General features: G+C 42.8%; 1 protein-coding gene across 1 annotated transcript in view; it reads left to right on the forward strand.

Annotated features, from left to right (window-relative positions):
- The window catches only part of SLC29A2 (solute carrier family 29 member 2), a 238,240-nt gene extending 225,047 nt beyond the window's left edge, over window positions 1–13,193 (forward strand). Inside the window, exon 14 of the transcript XR_006386902.1 lies at window positions 12,800–13,193. The gene's annotated coding sequence lies outside the window, so the exon portion shown is untranslated. The remainder of the gene's footprint in view (window positions 1–12,799) is intronic.
- Window positions 13,194–13,544: the final 351 nt, after the last annotated feature.

The following is a 13,544-nucleotide window of genomic DNA, read 5'->3' on the forward strand; positions in this document are numbered from 1 at the left end:
GGCAGCTCTGTAAAGTAGCACCAAACACCACTACACTACCCCCCCCCTTCGTCACTTATTAACCCCTGATCACCCCATATAGACTCCCTGATCACCCCCCTGTAAGGCTCCATTCAGACGTCCCTTTTTGTTTTGCGGATCCACAAATCCGCGGATCCGCAAAACACATACGGACGTCTGAATGGAGCCTTACAGGGGGGGGGTGAACACCCCATATAGACTCCCTGATCACCCCCCTGTCATTGATCACCCCCCTGTAAGGCTCCATTCAGACATCCGTATGTGTTTTGCGGATACACGGATCCGCAAAACACGGACACCGCGGATCCACAAAACACGTACACTGGCAATGTGCTTTCCGCATTTTGCGGATCCGCACATTGCCAGAACTATATAGAAAATGCCTTTTCTTGTCCGCAATTGCAGACAAGAATAGGACATGTTCTATAGGCTCTACAAAAAACGCAGTGTTCGCCCGATCAGGCCTCATCTTGTGCACACACTTGCGTTCAGTCCGCCCCATCGCAGTGGCAAAATATATATTTTTTTCTGATCACTGCAAAAACACCGTAAAATCTCTGCGGCGCTATAAAAAGATAACTTTTGAGAGGCATGGCGAGTTCATAGAAGATTAGCGAAATTGATTTTTTCTTTATTTTTTTTTTCTTACAAAGTCTCATATTCCACTAACTTGTGACAAAAAATTAAATCTTACATGAACTCCCCATACATACCCCTCACGGAATCCAACTGCGTACATTTTTTTAGACATTTATATTCCAGACTTCTTCTCACGCTTTAGGGCCCCTAAAATGCCAGGGCAGTATAAACACCCCACATGTGACCCAATTTCGGAAATTAAACACCCCAAGGTATTCGCTGAGGGGCATAGTGAGTCCATGAAAGATTTAACTTTTTGTCACAAGTTAGCGGAAAGGGAGACTTTGTGAGAAAAAAAATCAATTTCCGCTAACTTGTGCCAAAAAACAACAACACTTCTATGAACTCGCCACGCCCCTCACGGAATACCTTGGGGTGTTTTCTTTCCAAAATGGGGTCACATGTGGGGTATTTATACTGCCCTGGCATTTTAGGGGCCCTAAAGCATGAGAAAAAGTCTGAAGTCCAAATGTCTAAAAATGCCCCCCTAAAAGGAATTTGGGCCCCTTTGCGCACCTAGGCTGCAAAAAAGTGTCACATGTGGTATCGCTGTACTCAGAAGAAGTAGGGCAATGTTTTTTGGGGTGTATTTTTACATATATCCATGCTGGGTGAGAGATTTCTCTCACCCAGCATGGGTATATGTAAAAATACACCCCAAAACACATTGCCCTACTTCTTGAGTATGGCGATACCACATGTGACACTTTTTTGAAGCCTAGGCCCAAATTCTAAAGAGCACCTTTAGGATTTCACAGGGCATTTTTTACGCATTTGGATTCCAAACTACTGCTCACGCATTAGGGCCCCTAAAATGCCAGGGCAGTATAAATACCCCACAAGTGACCCTATTTTGGAAAGAAGACACCCCAAGGTATTTCGTGATAGGCATAGTGAGTTCATGGAAGTTTTTTTATTTTTTGTCACAAGTTAGTGGAATATGAGACTTTGTAAGAAAATAAAAATAATCATCATTTTCCGCTAACTTGTGACAAAAAATAAGTTCTATGAACTCACTATGCCCATCAGCGAATACCTTAGGGTGTCTTCTTTCCGAAATGGGGTCATTTGTGGGGTGTTTCTACTGTCTGGGCATTGTAGAACCTCAGGAAACATGACAGGTGCTCAGAAAGTCAGAGCTGCTTCAAAATGCGGAAATTCACATTTTTGTACCATAGTTTGTAAACGCTGTAACTTTTACCCAAACCAATAAATATACACTTATTGCATTTTTTTTTAAATCAAAGACATGTGGAACAATACATTTTGAGAAAAATGTATATAGAAATGTAGTTAAAAAAAAATAAAAAATTGCAACTGAAAGTGAAAAATGTCATTTTTTTGCAAAAATTTCGGTCAATTTCGATTTATAGCAAAAAATTTAAAAATGTCAGCAGCAATGAAATACCACCAAATGAAAGCTCTATTAGTGAGAAGAAAAGGAGGTAAAATTCATTTGGGTGGTAAGTTGTATGACCGAGCAATAAACCGTGAAAGTAGTGTAGTGCAGAATTGTAAAAAGTGGTCTGGTCATTAAGGGGGTTTAAGCTAGGGGAGCTGAGCTGGTTAATGAAAGCTGTTATTATAAGGTAATTACAGATCTTTTGACAATCATTGACAGACTGACTCAGGTATACATGCCTAGCTCTAATAAACTAGCAGGGCCAGTTTTCACCTTCCTGTCCAGGCCATTTCTTGCAAATCTGACATGTCACTTTATGTGGTAATAACTTTAAAATGCTTTTACTTATCCAGGCCATTCTTAAATAGTTTTTTCATCACATATTGATTGTACTTCATGACAGTGGTAAAATTTAGTCAAGAAATGTAATTTTTATTTCTAAAAAAAATAGCAAAAATGTGGAAAAATTAGCAAATTTCCATTTCTCTACTTTTATAATAGATAGATAGTAATAACTCCAAAAATAGTTATTACTTTACATTCCCCATATGTCTACTTCATGTTTGGATCATTTTGTGAATGCCATTTTATTTTTGGGGACGTTAGAAGCAAATCTTTAAATTTTTCAGAAAATTTCCAAAACCCACCTGTTAAAGGGCTTCTGTCACCCCCTCCCCCCCCCCCCCCAATTTTTTTATTTTTGGGCTACTTAAAATCCTTATACTGCGATTTTTAATTATATAGTGCTCTTACTCTTTTTCGTTCTCTAGTTTCTTTAAAAACCGCACTTTTATAATATGTAAATTACCTCTCTACCAGCAAGTAGGTCAAAAAAATGCCCCCTCCTCCTGTTGATTGACAGGGCCAGCGAGCGCTCTCGTCCTCTGGCTAGCCCTGTCTGCGTTTTAAATCTCACGCCTGTGCCGTACTGGTCTTCAGTGGGCGAAGACGCTCGCTCGGCCGCTCCTTCCTAAATGCGTCTGCGCCAATGACGTTGCATCTACACCCGGCGCAGGCACACTGAGGAAGGAGCGGCTGAGCGACTGAAGACCGGTACGGCGCAGGCGCGAGATTTAGAACACAGACAGGGCTAGCCAGAGGATGAGAGCGCTCGCTGGCCCTGTCAATCAACAGGAGGAGGGGGCATTTTTTTGAAAGGAGGATGCGGCGGCTACCAGCAAGTACCCGCCCTATTTGCTGTTAGAGAGGTAATTTACCTTTTATAAAAGTGCGGTTTTTAAAGAAACTAGAGAACGAAAAAGGGTAAGAGCGCTATATATTGAAAAATCGCAGTATAAGGATTTTAAGTAGCCCAAAAATGAAAAATGACTTTTGGGGGGTGACAGAAGCCCTTTAATGATCAGCTCGGTCTGAAGTCACTTTGTGAGGCTTACATAATAGAAACCACTAAAAAATGACCCCATTTTAGAAACTACACCTCTCAAGGTATTCAGAACTGATTTTACTAACTTTGTTAGCCCTTTACGTGTTTCACAAGAATTAATGGAAAATTGAGATGAAATTACAGAATTTCACTTTGTTGGCAGATTTTCCATTTTAATCTATTTTTTCCCGCTACCAAAGCAAGAGTTAACAGCCAAACAAAACTCAACTCAGGTTAGATAACATGGTATTTTTATAGAGCAGGTTGTTATGGACGAGACAATACCAAATATGACTACTTTTTATGGTTGTTTGTTTCAGTTTTACATAATAAATAAATCATTTTTTTGAAAAATATAATTTTTTGTGTCTCCATATTCTGAAAGCCATATTTTATTATATTTTTTTTATTTTTTTTGGGGCGACTGTCTTATGTAGGTGCTCATTTTTTTCAGTATGAGATGACTGTTTAATTGGTACTATTTTAGGGTGCATATGACTTTTTTGATCGCTGGGTATCACTTTTTCTGATGTAAGGTGACAAAAAAATTCTTTTTTGACACACTTTTTCTTTTTACCGTGTTCACCAGAGGGGTTAGGTCATGTGATATTTTAATACAGCAGGTTCTTACGGACGTGGCGATACCTAATATGTATGCTTTATTTATTTAAGTTTTACACAATAACAGCATTTTTTAAACAAAACAATTCATGTTTTAGTGTCTCCATATTCTTAAAGCCATAGGTTTTTATATATTTTGGGTGATTGTCTTAGGTAGGGTCTCATTTTATGCAGGATGAGATGACAGTTTGATTGGTATGATTTTGGGGTGCGTATGACTTTTTGATCGCTTGCTATTACACTTTTTGTGATGTAAGGTGACAAATAATGGCTTTTTGACACACTTAATTTTTTGTCCCACTGTGGGACTTCAACTTTTGGGGGTCTGATCCCCTTAACAATGCATCCCAATACTTCTGTATTGTGATGCATTGGCTGTAAGTGTATTACAGACTGCAGCTGATCGAGCAGGCGCAGCTACTGCACCCGCCCAATCAGCCCGGCATAATAGTAGAGCGCTGGGCGGCAAGTCACGTCCCGCTGCGCCATACTATTACGGGGCTGGTCGGGAAGGGGTTAAGTCCTTACTATCAAGGAAGAACCAACCAAGGAGAACTTTGAAGTGAATATAATAACAAACACTAACTCAATGCATTGAGATAAATATATATTTTATGTTTTTATATATTTTTTATATTTTATACATATGCGGTTAGAGTGAATTGCTTGCTCAATCACTGGAAAATCATCAATGTTTCATTTGAACTAAGAGTATTGGATATAGTGGTTGCTATTGACATTGACTATATCCACTTTCCTTTGTCTGTCACACATATAGTGTATTAATCTACCATACCTTTACTGAGATTACTAAGCCACATCCTTCACTCTTCACCTTATGTGAGATTGGAATGAACTATTGGTATTAAACACTTCAGCCCCCCTAGCTTAAACACCCTTAATGACCAGACCACTTTTTACAATTCTGCACTACACTACTTTCACGGTTTATTGCTCGGTCATACAACTTACCACCCAAATGAATTTTACCTCCTTTTCTTCTCACTAATAGAGCTTTCATCTGGTGGTATTTCATTGCTGCTGACATTTTAACTTTTTTTTGTTATTAATCGAAATTGGCCGAAATTTTTGAAAAAAAAAAAACATTTTTCACTTTCTGTTGTAAATTTTTCAATTAAAAATACATTTCTATATAAATTTTTTCTCTAAATTTATTGTTCCACATGTCTTTGATAAAAAAAAATGCAATAGTTGTATATTTATTGGTTTGGGTAAAAGTTATAGCATTTACATACTATGGTGCAAAAAGGGGAATTTACACACTTTGACTTTCTGAGCACCTGTCATGTTTCCTGAGGTTCTACAATGCCCAGACAGTAGAAACACCCCACAAATGACCCCATTTCGGAAAGTAGACACCCTAAGGCAGGCATGTCCAAACTGCGGCCCTCCAGCTGTTGCAAAACTACAACTCCCAGCATGCCCTAATAGCTGTAAGCTATCCAGGCATGCTGGGAGTTGTAGTTTTGCAACAGCTGGAGGGCCGCAGTTTGGACATGCCTGCCCTAAGGTATTCGCTGATGGGCATAGTGAGTTAATGGAAGTTTTTATTTTTTCGTCACAAGTTAGCAGAAAATGATGATTATTTTTTTTTTTACTTACAAAGTTTCATATTCCACTAACTTGTGACAAAAAATAGAATTTTGTATGAACTCATCATACACCTCACGAAATACCTTGGGGTGTCTTCTTTCCAAAATGGGGCCACTTGTGGGGTATTTATACTGCCCGGGCATTTTTGGGGCCCTAAAGCGTGAGAAGTAGTTTGGAATCCAAATGCATAAAAATGCCCTGTGAAATCCTGAAAGTACTCATTGGAATTTGGGCCCCTTTGCGCATCTTGGCTGCAAAAAAGTGTCACACATGTGGTATCGCCGTACTCAGAAGAAGTAGGGCAATGTGTTTTGGGGTGTCTTTTTACATATATCCATGCTGGGTGAGATAAATATCTCTCTAAGGCCTCATGCACACGACAGTTTTTTTTCACGGTCCGAAAAAACGGGGTCCGTGATCCGTGACCGTTTTTTTGTCCGTGGGTCTTCCTTGATTTTTGGAGGATCCACGGACATGAAAAAAAAAGTCGTTTTGGCGTCCGCCTGGCCGTGCGGAGCCAAACGGATCCGTCCTGAATTACAATGCAAGTCAATGGGGACGGATCCGTTTGAAAATTGAGCCACAGTGTGTCCTCTTCAAACGGATCCGTCCCCATTGACTTACATTATAAGTCTGGACGGATCCGCTTGCCTCCGCACGGCCAGGCGGACACCCGAACATAACTTGAAGCGTCCCCATCACCATGGGAACGCCTCTACGTTAGAATATACTGTCGGATATGAGCTACTTCGTGAAACTCATTTCCGACAGTATATTCTAACACAGAGGCGTTCCCATGGTGATGGGGACGCTTCAGGTTAGAATACACTGCAAACTTGGTACAAGACTGCCCCCTGCTGCCTGGCACCACCCGATCTCTTACAGGGGGATATGATAGCACAATTAACCTCTTCAGGTGCGGCACCTAAAGGGGTTAATTGTACTATCATATTCTCCTGCAAGAGATCAGGGCTGCCCGGCAGCAGGGGGCAGACCCCCCCCCTCCCCAGTTTGAATATCGTTGGTGGCACAGTGTGTGCCCATCGCCCCCCCCCCCTTCCTCCCTCTATAGTTAAAAATCGTTGGTGGCACAGTGTGTGCCCATCGCCCCCCCCCCTTCCTCCCTCTATAGTTAAAAATCGTTGGTGGCACAGTGTGTGCCCATCGTTCCCCCCCCCCTTCCTCCCTCTATAGTTAAAAATCGTTGGTGGCACAGTGTGTGCCCATCGCCCCCCTCCATCTCCCCCCCCCCATCATTGGTGGCAGCGGAGTTCCGATCGGAGTCCCAGTTTAATCGCTGGGGCTCCGATTGGTAACCATGGCAACCAGGAAGCTACTGCATCCCTGGTTGCCATGGTTACTTAGCAATAGTACAATTGTAGAAGATTCATACTTACCTGCCTGCTGCTGCGATGTCTGTGACCGGCCGGGAGCTCCACCTACTGGTAAGTGAAAGGTCTGTGCGGTGCATTGCTAAAGAACTGTCACTTACCAGTAGGAGGAGCTCCCGGCCGGTCACAGACATCGCAGCAGCAAACAGGTAAGTATGAATCTTCTACTATTGTACTATTGCTAAGTAACCATGGCAACCAGGGCTGCAGTAGCTTCCTGGTTGCCATGGTTACCGATCGGAGCCCCAGCGATTAAACTGGGACTCCGATCGGAACTCCGCTGCCACCAATGATGGGGGGGGGAGATAGAGGGGGGCGATGGGCACACACTGTGCCACCAACGATTTTTAACTATAGAGGGAGGAAGGGGGGGGGCGATGGGCACACACTGTGCCACCAACGATTTTTAACTATAGAGGGAGGAAGGGGGGGGGGGGCGATGGGCACACACTGTGCCACCAACGATTTTTAACTATAGAGGGAGGAAGGGGAGGGGGCGATGGGCACACACTGTGCCACCAACGATTTTTAACTATAGAGGGAGGAAGGGGGAGGGGGCGATGGGCACACACTGTGCCACCAACGATATTCAAACTGGGGAGGGGGGGGTCTGCTGCCTGGCAGCCCTGATCTCTTACAGGAGAATATGATAGTACAATTAACCTCTTTAGGTGCCGCACCTGAAGAGGTTAATTGTGCTATCATATCCCCCTGTAAGAGATCGGGTGGTGCCAGGCAGCAGGGGGCAGTCTTGTACCAAGTTTGCAGTGTATTCTAACTAGAAGCGTCCCCATCACCATGGGAACGCTTCTGTGTTAGAATATACTGTCGGAAATGAGTTTTCACGTAGTGAAAACTTAGATCAGAAAAAGCTTTTATGCAGACGGATCTTCGGATCCGTCTGTATGAAAGCAACCTACGGCCACGGATCACGGACACGGATGCCAATCTTGTGTGCATCCGTGTTCTTTCACGGACCCATTGACTTGAATGGGTCCGTGAACTGTTGTCCGTCAAAAAAATAGGACAGGTCATATTTTTTTGACGGACAGGATACACGGATCACGGCCTCGGCTGCAAAACGGTGCATTTTCCGATTTTTCCACGGACCCATTGAAAGTCAATGGGTCCGCGAAAAAAAACAGAAAACGGCACAACGGCCACGGATGCACATAACGGTCGTGTGCATGAGGCCTAAAAGACACATTTTCCCTTTTTTTTTTTTTTTTTTTTTTTTTTTTTTTTAATACAAAGTTGTCATTTGACAGAGATATTTCTCTCATCCAACATGAGTATATGTAAAAATATACCCCAAAACACATTGCCCTACTTGTTCTGAGTATGGCGATACCACATGTGTGACACTTTTTTTTGCAGCCTAGGTGCGCAAAGGGGCCCAAATTCCAATGAGTATCTTTTAGGAGGGCATTTTTAGGCATTTGGATTCTCACACTTTAGGGCCCCTAAAATGCCAGGGCAGTATAAGTACACCACATGTGACCCCATTTTGGAAAGAAGACACCCCAAGTTATTCCGTGAGGGGCATGGCGAGTTTTTGTTTTTTTCTTACAAAGTCTCCCTTTCCACTAACTTGTGACAAAAATTTCAATCTTTCATGGACTCAATATGCCCCTCAGCGAATACCTTGGGGTGTCTACTTTCTGAAATGGGGTCATTTGTGGGGTGTGTTTACTGTTCTGGCATTTTGGGCGGGGCTAAATTGTGAGCAACCCTGTAAAGCCTAAAGGTACTCGTTGGACTTTACACACCTAGTCTGCAGAAGTTCAGGTTTGGGTTCGGTGTTGTGTAGATGTTATTATTTTCCCTCATAACATAGTTATAAGGGAAATGGCATTCTGAATACAGAATGCTTAGTAGGTGATCAATTGAAGGGTAAAAATAATTAACTCCCCTTCTCCTCTTGATCGCGTAGTTCCCGGTCTCTTCTTTAATGTTGAACTACCGGCTAAAGGACCTGTGGAGATGTCAGATCACATGCTCCAATCACATGGTCCATCACCGTGGTGATGGACCATGTAATTGGAGCATGTAATCTGACGTCACTACAGGTCCTAGCCGGTAGTTCATCATTAAAGAAGTAAAGAAGAGACCGGGAACTACGTGATCAAGAGGAGAAGGTGAGTTAATTTTTTTATGTTTTTTTAACCCTCAATTGATCACCTACTAAGCATTCTGTATTCAGAATGCTATTATTTTCTCTTATAACTATGTTATAAGGGAAAATAATAACATCTACACAACACCGAACCCAAACCTGAACTTCTGTGAAGAAGTTCGGGTCTGGGTACCACAGTCGGTTTTTTATCACGCGCGTGCAAAACACATTGCACCCGGGCGATAAAAACTGAACAACGGAACGCAATCGCAGTCAAAACTGACTGCAATTGTGTACCTAATCGCGCGGGTTTGCCGCAATACACCGGGACGCATCCGGACCTAATTCGGACACGCCCGTGTGAACCCAGCCTAATACAGATATATTTTTGTGGGATAACCTCTTTAAACAGCTAAAACCTTGTCAAAAGGGCCATAACAATCCATAAAATCCATTTATACACAGCATATTTCCCAATGGAAATAATTGGGACCCCATTTAAATCTGCATGGAAAATCTGCAGTGTGCAGATATATTTATACCTTTTATCCTATTATCTCTGATAGCAGAATATAGCTGCATACACATTCACAATGGTATTTAAAACTTGTAGAAATACACTTGCTATTATATTATATTGTCAGCTAGTATTTATAAGATTAAAAGGGAATAAATTAAACGTTTTGTTTTTTAGAATGTTATTCACTTTTGGGTTGGAAAGGGAACACACTGAATAGTGAAAATGTAGTTAAATGAATGTTGTGACATTTTGAAGCTTGTATTATAACTTAATTTGTATAGTCTTTGGCTGTATGCTGTATTGTTAATACCACCTTCATATATTGTGTGTTTAAATTACTGATATTTTCATGTATTTGATGTTGTATCATTATACACCTTATAATAGTGGTCTAGTTGGCGAAATATTACAGTATAATCAAGTCAAGATGAGTACATGTCATGGCACTTCTCACTACTAAATTTAGGATTCAGGAGTGTGAACTTTACAGATGCATGTCAGTTGGGTGGATGGTGTCTCACTAAATTAGATATATTTCAAAACTGTGGACTAGTTACATACTTCAGTAATTTATATACGTAGAATTGTGTGACACTTCAGCGGTTAGTTTGTAAGCCACTCTTTTATGGACAAGCTTAGTTATATTTTAATCATTGGACATAGGATATGTTGCTTAAAGGGAATTTCACATAGAACATGGTATGAGCTGAAGGCAGCATGTTATGGAGCACAAGAAGCTGAGCAGATATATAATTTTATAGGAAAATATTCATTATAACATGTAACTTAATTATTTCCATGCTCATTTTGGGCATTGAAGTAAATGAAGTAAGTCCTATTAGTGATTGACAGCCTTTTTACGGACAAGGATAGGACAGTTCTGTAGAGGGCAAGACTTTCCGTTCCACAAAATGCGGAACACACACGGCTGGTATCCGTATTTTGCAGACTGCAAAAACGGCAACGGCCACGTGCATGAGCTCTAGCCCGCAGAGACTGCTTGCTTGATTTCAAAGCCAAGACTAAACTTTAATTTAAATATGGTCATTGAAATAAACTTATACTATTTGCCCGCAAACTATATACCAATCTCATCAGCTCCTTCTGCTCTATAACAGTGTTCCTTAGCTCCAGTCCTCAGGGCCCACCTGCTGGTCATGTGCTCAGGATTTACTTAGTATTGAGCAGATGATACAATTAGTGTCAGTGCATCAGGACTTACCACAGGTATTCATTCTGTGGGATACTCTCAAAACATGACCGGTAGGTAGGCCCTGAGGACTGGAGTTGAAGAACACTGCTCTATAACATGCTACCTTCAGATTACGTTGCATTTTCATGGTGACAGGTTCCATTTGAAGGGAATCTGTCACCTATTTTGACCATATAAAACCGTTAAAATAGCGATGTGCAATAAAGTACCTTCTTACCTACATGTGTCTTCTTTCTTTTATTCCACTTTTCATTCTTCTATGCAAATGAGGTTCCAAGGTGCCCAGAGGGGTGTTATTACTCTGCTCTAGTGCCCAGTAACGCCCCTCTGCAGTGCCCAGCCGGCCTTTCTTCCAAGCCCAGCACGCCTCCTCGCATGCCCAGTGACACTGTTGAGGCTGTTGCCCTCTGGACCAGGAGAATCGTGCAGGCGCAGGCACTCACAGATACTGCGCCTGCGCAGGATTTCCGGAGGACAAGAGAGGAGGAAGGGAGGGCCGGTGCTATGAATACATTTAATGATGTAATCAGGAGGGGGCGGCACCGTAGTCCAAAAGAGGAGGAAGCATGATGTTGCAAAGAATAAATTAAATGACGTGGTGGGGAGGAGGCAGCGCCATTCGGGAAGTATGTGGGAGGACATTTATTTATGAGGAGGCATGCTGGGCTTGGAGGAAAGGCCGGCTGGGCACTGCAGAGGGGCGTTACTGGGCAATAGAGCAGAGTAATAACGCCCCTCTGGGCACCTTGGAACCTCATTTGCATATCAAAAAAATCTCTTTTTTATAAGAATGAAAAGTGGAATAAAAGAAAGAAGACACATGTAGGTAAGGGCCCTTTCACACTTGCGTTGGCCGGATCCGGTGTGTACTCCACTTGCCGGAGGTACACGCCGGATCCGGAAAAACGCAAGTGTACGGAAAGCATTTGAAGACGGATCCGTCTTCAAAATGCTTTCAGTGTTACTATGGCAGCCAGGACGCTATTAAAGTCCTGGTTGCCATAGTAGGAGCGGCATACTTACAGTCCGTGCGGCTCCCGGGGCGCTCCAGAATGACGTCAGAGCGCCCTAGGCGCATGGATGACGTGTACATGCGATCACGTCATCCATGCGCCTGGGGCGCCCTGACGTCACTCTGGAGCGCCCCGGGAGCCGCACGGACGGTAAGTATGCTGCTCCCCCGCTCCCCGCTACACTTTACCATGGCTGCCAGGACTTTAGCGTCCCGGCAGCCATGGTAACCATTCAGAAAAAGCTAAACGTCGCATCCGGCAATGCGCCGAAACGACGTTTAGCTTAAGGCCGGATCCGGATCAATGCCTTTCAATGGGCATTCATTCCGGATCCGGCCTTGCGGCTAGTGTTCAGGATTTTTGGCCGGAGCAAAAAGTACTGCATGCTGCGGTATTTTCTCCGGCCAAAAAACGTTCCGTTCCGGAACGGAAGACATCCTGATGCATCCTGAACGGATTTCTCTCCATTCAGAATGCATTAGGATAATCCTGATCAGGATTCTTCCGGCATAGAGCCCCGACGACGGAACTCTATGCCGGAACCGGCCAACGCAAGTGTGAAAGGGCCCTAAGAAGGTACTTTATTGCACATTGCTATTTTAACGGTTTTATATGGTCAAAATTGGTGACAGATTCCGTTTAAGATGGAGCTGTTAGACTGCTTTCACACAGCCAGTGTTTGATCAGTGAGGGCTTGCGCACACGACTATAGCCTGTCTTCCAGTCCACAAATTTTGGATCAGCAAAGCACGGAGACAGGCCATGTGCATTCCGCATTTTGCAGAATGAAACATCCTGGCTTCTTGAAAAGTCCTATCATTGTCCGTTAAATTGACGAAAATAGGACATGTTCTATTTTTTGCAGGTGCCACGGTACGGACAGCACACAGGGAGCTGTCTGCATCTTTCGCAGCCCTTTTGAAGAAAATGACGATCAGCTGTGGGGAAAAAATATGTTCGTGTGCATGAGCCAAAACCATGAGAAGAGCCTACACAGAGATAAGTTATAATGGAAAGACTTGCACCTGTTCTGTGTTTTTGACCTGCACCTGGTTTTGGCTCAGAATTACTGATGGAAGTCACGGACCAAACACGGACAGTGTGAAAGTGGTCTTGAAAAGCATAGGATCTACTTCCATTTTTTTTTTACATGTATTTTGTTACGTAACTTTTAGTTATGATAAATGCTCAAAACGGGAAGAAATGAATTTAGCATTTTACCTGTTTATTTTTGTATGAATAAAGCATTTTGTTATAAACATCCGTTTATTGCATGGTTTTTGTTTGACTGTGAACTGAATAATCCACTTAGACATGTCACCCTCCAAAAGTATGGCTCTTTAACCTCATGCTGCAACTGGATTAGTGTAGCCAAGAAACTGAAATCATCTGTTTTAGGCCTCATGCACATGACCGTTTTTTTTTTGCGGTCCGCAAAAACGGGTTCTGTGATCAGTGTCCGTTTTTTCCTCCTTGATTTTTGGAGGATCCACGGACATGAAGGAAAAAGTCGTTTTGGTATCCGCCTGGCCGTGCGGAGCCAAACGGATCCGTCCTGACTTACAATGCAAGTGAATGGGGACGGATCTGTTTGACGTTGATACAGTCTG

The sequence above is a fragment of the Bufo gargarizans genome, chromosome 10, assembly GCF_014858855.1.
Source record: "Bufo gargarizans isolate SCDJY-AF-19 chromosome 10, ASM1485885v1, whole genome shotgun sequence".
Lineage (NCBI taxonomy): Eukaryota > Metazoa > Chordata > Amphibia > Anura > Bufonidae > Bufo > Bufo gargarizans.